Consider the following 7194-nt stretch of genomic DNA (forward strand, 5'->3'; position numbering starts at 1 on the left):
ATAAAGGATTGCTGATGATATCCTCTTATAGATGTGACATGTCCAAAACTTACAATAAAGGGAGCGTAGCTTCTTTGCACAGGACTCGTCCACCCTTAACGAAAATCGCAGGTAGTGGTCACGTGGCATTAGAAACTCTTAACGCAAGCATCCGTTGCAACTTTCAAGCCACACATAGGCTGTGTATCCGGTTGAACAGACGCCGCTTAGTCTTTCACTCTGCGGTTCAACTCACTCTTTTTTTAAAAAGGAAATCTAAAGACTCCTTTCTTTCATATGCTGCCATGCGTTGTATTTTCAAATATGATTAATAACTGTGATTAACATAATTTTCAATTTCTCTAGAGCTTGATGGCTTCCTCAAGAGAGCCGAAAGCCTGGTGGAAGCACTGGAGCTGCAGAAAAACAAGAGTGCTGACAGATGCTCTGAAAGCCTTGGGGACGAGCTTTTGGAAAATGATGTCAGCCATTTACAACCTGCCATGGTGGAGCAACAGATTCATTCACATAGCCTGGGCATTGTGGAGGAGCATGTTCCAGACATACATGTTCGAGTGGAGGAAGGAGTGGAAAATCAAAGCCCTATCTCTCTCAGGAAGCCCCTTATGCCGTCCTCTGCTTCAAATGGAGAAACGTGAACACAGCTTTTATATACATGGAGTGACCCTGGGGTAAATATTTTCGTTAATGTCACACATTCAGGGCTGATTGCTTCAGTATCATGTGAGTGGGTATATCTTAGCTTAAGCACTTGCTCTGTTCGTGCACATTTTAAAGAAGAATACCTTCCTTTCTGCTGTCCTTCATCTTCAGCACATACTGAAGAGTACTGGGGAATCCGGTTGAAGTTTACTGTTACATCAAAGTTGTTAAAGGGAGTTTCGCAATGCTTTTCATGCATCAATGAAGGCTAGTGTGGGACGATGTAGTCAATATTAAATATAAATGCAATGTGTGTCAAAGGCCAGGACCTGCTTTTATACGTAGATCAATGATTATAAAATAAAAGTTACCTTCGTACAACTCATTTGAAAGACAACTTATACGTGCAATATTTTTAACCTGTAATCCATAGTTTTCGTATCTCAAGTTGTATTATAGTAGCTCTACATTGGACGTTAGCAAGAAGTTTGTATGGCTGTGGTGATAGAAGTTGACGCCGTGGTGGTTGAACATAGCCTGCATTGTCTCGTGTGGATGCATGGTGCCTCTTTGGATAAGGCATTTTGCTGCTGAGTAGAAGGCCTAACATTAAGAGACAGGAAGAGAGCCGTGTGGATCAGAGAGCAAACTGGGATAGCCTTTATTCTAATTGACATTGAGAGAAATAAAATGGAGCTGGGCAGGCCATGCAATAGAGGGCTCGATAACTTGTGGACCTTTAGAGTTGCAGAATGGGTACGAAGAAAAGGGAAGCGCAGTCGAGGACGGCAAAAAACTAGGTAGGGTGAGGAAGTTAGGAAACTTGCAGGCGCAAGTTAGAATCAGCTAGCGCAAGACGGGTGATTAGAGTCGCAGGGAGAGGCCTTCCTCTTGCAGTGGACATAAAAATAGGCTGTGATGATGATGATGATGATGATGAGAAGGCCATGGGTTTCATTCGCAGATGCGCCTGCATTGCCTCGTGTGGATGCATGGTGCCTCTTTGGATAAGGCATTTTGCTGCTGAGTAGAAGGCCTAACATTAAGAGACAGGAAAATGAAGTTAGGAAATTTATTTTAAGGAAAATAATGTGATGTGATGTGCAGCCACATTTTTATGGGAGTGAAATGCAAGAACCCATCGTGTAACGGTGAGGTGCACATGAATTAACCCCACATGGGATTAATTTGGTGCCGTCTACTATGGCTTCCTTTGCAACCCGCAGTGTTCTACCTAACATTAAACCCCACAATTTATATTGTTTTTCCTTATTTGTCCCTTGACAATTCTTTATAAACACTTGAACTATATATGTATATATATATATTTTTTTTTCGAGGTTGTGCAGCTAGAACCAGAATCAGGAATATTTGCTGAAAAAGGTGTTCTCTGCAGCCTCGAACACTTTGGGAAAAGTGCAACAGGCGTGGCACGGGCACGGCTTAACACGGTGTTCACACCACAAGCCCTCGTGTCCTGCTCAGTTAAAGGGAACCGGGCCAAGAGTGCCCATCGCCCGTGTGAGCAACGGCCTCCACTCCACCCTGGAGCACTTCAAGCTATTTTGTGTGAGTTATGTCAGTAGCATATTTCACTTTTATTTCGTAAATTTTATATGCAAGTGACAGGCACCTATGAGTGCAAGAGTTTTTTTTCAGTGATTTTGTTAAAGAAAGAGCCCAGTGTAGTTATTGTTATTAATAGGTCATTTGATGAATGTAAACCTAGCACTAGGTGGTTGGTATTTATTTGGGTGTTTTTTTTGTGGAATATACAGAATTTAAAAATTCACGTTTTACAGCTGGATTACTTCATGAGAAATAAAAGTGCATAATCAACAATTAACACAATTTTACTCATCAAATATGTAAGGAATTGCTGCACATATTGCCATTTGTTAATTGTAGCTGGCGAGCTTGCAAGACATACTCCCTTAAATGAATTCTCACGGTGATGCCAGTTTCGAGATGTATTAAACTGTTTTAGCTAAGCATCGCTTACAGTCCGTTCCATGCAGACCTCATGCGCTAATGCATGTACTGCAGAGAACTGAGTTGATATTGCATTTTTGAAAAATGCTATCTCCATCTCCTGGAAACGCGAGTGGCATGCAGTTAGTTGGGCTACAATAGAAACCAAGTAGACAACCATTTCTCTGTGATCAATTGTCTTTGCAGCAGAGTGAAGGCAACATTTTGCGTTCTGCTACTGGCCTAGGCATCATGAGAACGTCTGAGTGGAGCTGACCATAAAAACTTTGCTAGGACTGCCTATTTTTCTTAAAATGTGCGAAAGATTACATTGGTGTTCCAGTTATATTTAAGTGCATGAAACAATGTCTTGTTAAAATATTTCAACAATGCAGTTTTATCGCAAGCTTGCCAGCACATATATCTCGAATCTCAGTATGGCCAAAATATTTGCACTTGTTTTGAGCGCATAGTACTTGTGTGTACTATGTGTACCACTCCTCCAGCTTGATAAGAAACACATACTGTGGATAGCGTACGCAGCTGTGAACATCTCAGCCAAATTTTGCTGAGCCCAAATTACACACTGTGGATCGAAGGATTAAAACAACATAAATAGAATCAATGCCTGCGTTGATGCCAGGTGACGTAGCAGCACCGCTTCGTTCTGTCGGTAGGAAGGACTTTGAGAAATAATTAAAAAAAGTAAACATTGCACTCGTAGTATCTACGCTGCCACTAAGTTTTTGGTGAAATTCTTTCAGTAGTATATATTCCTGGGGGGGGGGGGGGCACCGAACTCCTTAGAAAGTGTTTTTGAGGCTTCGGAAAAAGAAAAGGCAGTGCAGGCCCCCTTTAAAATATTGTTTGGATTAAGCTTGCATAGGCTTTCCTCTTTATCAGACATATATGTTATGAATATGTGTGCTTAACATATTTGCCTTTTACAGCATACACGAGGGCCTTCTCAGCAAAGAAGGGTGTGGACTTCAACGAGAAGGTGGTGTTGCTCTCCATTGGGACAAAGCTAAGTGAGCTGAGAAGCGAGAAGGCAAAGCGCCAGATGTAGTTTAGTGAAATAAATATGTTGTAATGAAGACCTGCATTTTTAGTTGAATATTCTGCATTATGTGAAAAGCTTTCTTATCTGTACTTGCACCAAAGGCATGCAGACCAGGGGTACCACGAAAAAGACAACCTTATTTCCTTGATGCCTAGAGATATGTAACATGAAACTGAAAATGGCAGTTCATACTTAAATGGTGGGGCAAACACTGCAGTGCATTTGTCGTACAGTTTCATGCACAAACCGGTCGACAGTCTTGTTTGCCGAATTATGTCTGGCTTTTGATAGCCCCCCGGTCCACATAATCCAGGTCGCATGTATACAATAAGGTTATTTTAATGTAATGCAGCCATGGTTGCATCGTATGCACCACAGAAACGTGGTTTACATTTATGCGGTTGTGACATATATATTCATATAAAAAATTAGCGTAGCTTGCACTGGAGGCGCAATGCTAAAGAGACAGCGGAGCTGATGGCCACCTAGCTAGTCTTGGCTTTTGGGCTAGGCTATAAGCACTACCAAATCATCCCCAGCATTTCACAGAATTTATTGGTTATTTATCGATTAGCTATTGATTGGCTATGAATTGCCTATATCAATTACGCTTAAGTAGTCCCAACCATGCTAATCTAGACTTAGCCAGGCTCAGCTTCGCTAGTTCACAGTGGTATATGTGCCATAATATTGCGCTTGGACCCTTTCTGCACTGCCGCCAGGGATCGGCCCACATTTCTGGATTCAGCAGACACATTACGCCCGGCTTAAACAGTTCCGCTATTAAAATTCCAAACCTGCCGTGGTGGCGTAGTGGCTAAGGCGTTGCACTACTAAACCGAGAGCGCAGGGATCACATTTCGATGGGGGCGAAATGCAAGAATTCCCGTGTACCGCACGTTAAAAAACTCCAGTGGGTATTAAAATTAATTCGGAGTTCCTACCTGAGTGTGCCTCACAATGACATTGTGGTTTCGGCATGTGAAACCTCTGATTTTAGTTTAATTAGATTCTAAATATAACCATTAAGAGGGCCATGCATATATGGGCATTTTAAAAATTGTACAGATATGGCCATATATAGCATATAAGAGGCCCATATATGGGCATATTAAAAATTGGGCAGATATGGCCATATATGGCCATATCTGCCGAATTTTCAATATGCCCATATATGGCCTTTTCATATCAGTCCATATCTGACATTTTCGTAAGGGAACAAAGGTAACCAAAGCCCTAGCTGCTGCTTTTGTCGGGCAAATCATAGCAAGACATGAAAGGATATGCGTGCCTCCAAGATGGTCCCTAAAAAATTGTCACAATGCAGTCAGTAGGGAGCACATCATGCATATCTACAATAGCCTCCAATTACATTTAACTCACAGGAGGCTACTTAAATGAATTGATTAAACTGAAGGTAGGCCAGATTCAAAATATGCGATTCAAGTAGACCGAAACTGCAAGTTATGAATATGGCATATTCATAGCAACAGTGCTGTACATTATGTCATACATGCCAACCTGTGAATTTTATATTTGGTAAAAATTGTGCGGACAAAAATTTTTTATTGGCGAGATAGCACACATTTTTTAAAGCTTCCTCTCAGCACCCACACTGTTGCATTGATACACACATTATTAACCATTATTTACCTTGAGATGCAGCACACAAAGCAGCAGCGAACTTGAAACGCCAGAACTGACAACATTGTTTTATATCACAGAGCGCATTTTCAGTGCTCTTGCTGCTGCCGATTTAGCGTGTTTCAGGAATTTATCTGAACAAACTGGCCTAAAGCAAATGCCCCCTCTGGTATACTAGTTAGAGATCTTCACGAAAAATTCAGGAGAGTTACACAACCTACAGCTTGTGTAAGTGGCAGGGACCGTTTTGTACACACCTTGTCGCAGCATACAGATCAGATGCTTTGCCGTGCTGTTCCGGCTGCAGAGATGTCTTAGGTTCCTATGCGGTGTAGAGATGCCCTCTGGTTCACGAAATCTTGACATCTCTAACAATAAGAAATGTTCAATTTACTGTAATGCCTGCTGAAACTGCAAGCTTGCAAGTCAACAAGATCATGTTACATTCTGAAAAGTCTCATACATCAACTACACGACGCTGCATCTGGTTGTGCAAACAACTGATTGTTACATCACGGGCGGTTATTTAACATGAAAGGAAACTGCAGCAAACATAAATCTATCTACTATCAAAAGCTTCACAGAAACACACATCTGTAGTAGGTGAAATGTGAATAGTACTACGAAGAAAATTCCTTAGCACATGAAAAGTGTTCCAAAATCGAATTTCTTTATGCGGTGGAAAAAAGCATTGTCTCGAAGGACGATGCACTGGAAATTACAAGAACAAACGCCTTATTTTTCAGCAGAAAAAAAGTTCGATGAAAAAGAAACACTGCTGTTGTAATCTCCGTTTCTGTGAAATAATCAAACATTTACAAACACACGAAAACACACAGGACACCCAACACAAGAAATACAGCCTGTCTGGCGACATTATATGTAGGAGAATTTGCATACAAGCTAAAATCTGGCCATGCGTCAGACACAAAAATCTAGTACCATCTCGCGCAGCCGTTAGCTGACGTACAGCCTCCCGCATTTTAACTATATCGCACCAGCATACTATGAAATGGGCGTTGTCGTCCTGAGAAGAGCAGCTTAGCAGATGACGCTTGCGCTGGAGATGGCTTTATGCGCCTCTGCTTACTTTTGTCGGTCTCGCTAAGTATCGCCGTCGAAGGTGCTAAAATGGCCCATGATCGACGCTCGCGCAATATAGTTACAAAGCGGAAAGTTGTACTTCTAGAAATACCTATACAGAAAATTATGTACACAAGCAGTAAGTTTCCCTGGTTGAATTTTTTTCTTTACCATTCAGGTCAAACAATCACTGGCGCTAGCATATGTTATAGCAGAGAAAGCCAATACATGATAAACTCTGGCAACGTTCATAAGTTTCAGGAAATTTTTCGTGAAACTGTTCGCTAAATGTGCACTGCGACATGAAAGGAACATTCGAAAACACTTATTCATTGTGGTTCGCTTTGATAATCATCTCGTGATCCGTATAAACAATTACACTTCACGAACCACTGACTACAAAACTGCGCGCAAGCGCCGGGACTTACATTTCTAGCGTAGTCGACAAACGCTCCTTCATGGTCAGGTCGCGGCGTCGACTGCACGACGATCCTTCCGACGTAAACACTGTTGAATTGCGGATGAACTACAGCACGTAATACCTCAACAAATTCTTCCATGCACTGTGATCCGATGCGATATTATCAGAGGCTTTTTCATGAGCGGGAACAAAGAAGCGCGAGCGGTCCATAGTACGATAATCGACATCGGCGAACCACACGAAAGATACTGCGAGCTACGTACGCGGTCGCGGGGCTAAGTGATCATCAAAGCACACAAGGGGCACGACATTTTCTCTCGGCACGCGTACAAACGATTAACACCACATCAACCTCCTCAATGCAGCGCCC

The sequence above is a fragment of the Dermacentor silvarum genome, chromosome 1, assembly GCF_013339745.2.
Source record: "Dermacentor silvarum isolate Dsil-2018 chromosome 1, BIME_Dsil_1.4, whole genome shotgun sequence".
Lineage (NCBI taxonomy): Eukaryota > Metazoa > Arthropoda > Arachnida > Ixodida > Ixodidae > Dermacentor > Dermacentor silvarum.